We start from the raw sequence: 2,414 nt of genomic DNA, 5'->3' as shown, positions 1-2,414 counted from the left end.
CTTGCCATATCAAGTCAAGCTGCCCCACGCCGAGGAAAGAAAAGAAGAATGACAAAAAGGAAATGGTGGCAACATGGAGCGACAGTGATGAGTCTTCATCAACAGAAGCTAAGGCCACCGAGTCAGCAAAGATATGCTTCATGGCTGACGAACTTGATGAGCCGTGCGTCTCTGAGCATGCTGACCCCTCCATTGCATCTGATGATGAGGAGCAATCAAATGAGGTAATATCACTTCCCCAGCTCAGAAACGAAATGGGTAATGCCCTGAGTGACCTCTATACACTTGTCAAAAAGTGTAATAAGAAAATTAGGGCACTCAGCAGGCGCTGTGACGAGGTTGAAGAGGTCAAGCTAAGTGACCTCAGATTCCTTCTTCAGGACAACTCAACTTTGCATGATAACATGGAGATCATACATAAGTCTGTCTCTGAAGTCCAATCAGATTAAAAGAAACTGAGAAAGGACGTCACAAATATCCAGAACCAACTAAAGGTTCAAAACAAAAGAAATATTCCTCTGAATGCTCAGTACCGAAGTACTGGTCAGCAAAGATGGAATCCCCAGCGGAATGTCTAGTGTGACTTCTGTGGGAAGAAAGGACACACCACAAAGGTGTGCTGGCACGCTCAACACTGGCGTGCTGACCAGTCAGTGAAAAATCCTAAACGAAAAGTCAGCTGTGACTTCTGTGGAAAGAATGGCCATACTGTCCATGTATGTTGCCATAAAATAAAATATGATGCTTTACCTGTTGAACCTAACAAGCAAGGACCCAAAAAGAATTGGGTACCTAAAAGTAACTAGTTACAATGCAGGTAAGCCTGAGGTGTGCTGAGAAGTCAAAGATGTGGTATATTGACAGCGCATGCTCGAGGCACATGACTGGTGATGAAACTCAGTTCATCACGTTTGAGCGTAAACGAGGAGGAAGTGTAAGTTTTGGAGACAACAAAAAGGGTAAGATAGTAGGGTCAGGAACCATCGGAGGTAATCCTACTATTGAGTCAGTCTCCCTAGTCAGCGGACTCAAATATAACTTACTCAGCGTAGCTCAGCTATGTGACAATGGGTCAGCGCATGCTCGAGGCACATGACTGGTGATGAAACTCAGTTCATCACGTTTGAGCGTAAACGAGGAGGAAGCGTAAGTTTTGGAGACAACAAAAAGGGTAAGATAGTAGGGTCAGGAACCATCGGAGGTAATCCTACTATTGAGTCAGTCTCCCTAGTCAGCGGACTCAAATATAACTTACTCAGCGTAGCTCAGCTATGTGACAATGGGAGAAAAGTTATATTTGATGCTACTGGATGTAAAATATACGAGGGAAAAACAAATGAGTTAATTTTAACTGCCCCTCGGATTGATAATGTCTTTATGCTAGACTTAGAGAAAATGTTTTCAAAAACTGTATGCTTAGTTTCAAAGGAAGAAAATTCCTGGCTATGGCACAGAAGACTTGGTCATGTAAGCATAGACCTCCTGGCCAAATTAGCAAGAAAGCAATTGGTTGAGGGACTGCCTGAACTTAGATTTGAAAAAGATCAACTATGCCACGCTTGCCAAGCTGGAAAACAAACCAAACAATCTTTTCATAGCAAAAACATTGTCTCAACTAAGCGTCCGTTAGAATTACTACACTTGGATCTCTTCGGTCCAGTCCAGCCGCTGAGTCTGGGTGGAAGAAGATTTTCCTTGGTCATTGTAGATGACTTCTCTCGGTACACTTGGGTCATCTTGCTGAGTAGCAAGGATGAGACCTTTGAGACATTTTCAAATTTGGTTAGAAAACTTGAAAATGACAAAGACCTAAAATTGGCTCACATCCGAAGTGATAATGGTGGAGAATTCAAAAACCAACAGTTTGTTGAATTCAGTGAAGCCATCGGCATTGACCATAATTTTTATGCTCCTAGGACGCCTCAACAAAATGGGGTTGTTGAAAGGAAGAACAGAACCTTGGTTGAAATAGCCAGGACAATGCTGAGTGAGCATAGGCTTCCAAAGTACTTTTGGGGAGAAGCTGTTAACACAGCGTGCTATATTCTTAATAGGGCTCTAGTTAGACCTATACTAAAGAAAACCCCCTGCGAGCTTTGGAAAGGACGAAAGCCCAACATTGGATACTTTCGTGCCTTTGGCTGTAAATGTTTTATTTTAAACACCAAAGATAGCCTAGCTAAATTTGACTCAAAAGATGATGAAGCTATCTTTTTAGGCTACTCAACAAACAGCAAAGGATACAGAGTTTTCAATAAACGAACTCAAGTTTTAGAAGAGTCAGTACATGTTGAGTTCGACGAAACTAACCCTGCAGGAAGATATCTGCCGCTGACCGAGGATGATCCACACTCAGCACCCGCTGATCAAGATACAGCCGCTGAGTCATTCCCTCAAGGGCTGACCAAAGGTAA

Source organism: Euphorbia lathyris, chromosome 8 (genome assembly GCF_963576675.1).
Source record: "Euphorbia lathyris chromosome 8, ddEupLath1.1, whole genome shotgun sequence".
In the NCBI taxonomy this organism is placed as follows: Eukaryota; Viridiplantae; Streptophyta; class Magnoliopsida; order Malpighiales; family Euphorbiaceae; genus Euphorbia; species Euphorbia lathyris.
The sequence above is the reverse complement of the archived record's forward strand: the minus strand, read 5'-3'. Positions refer to the sequence as shown.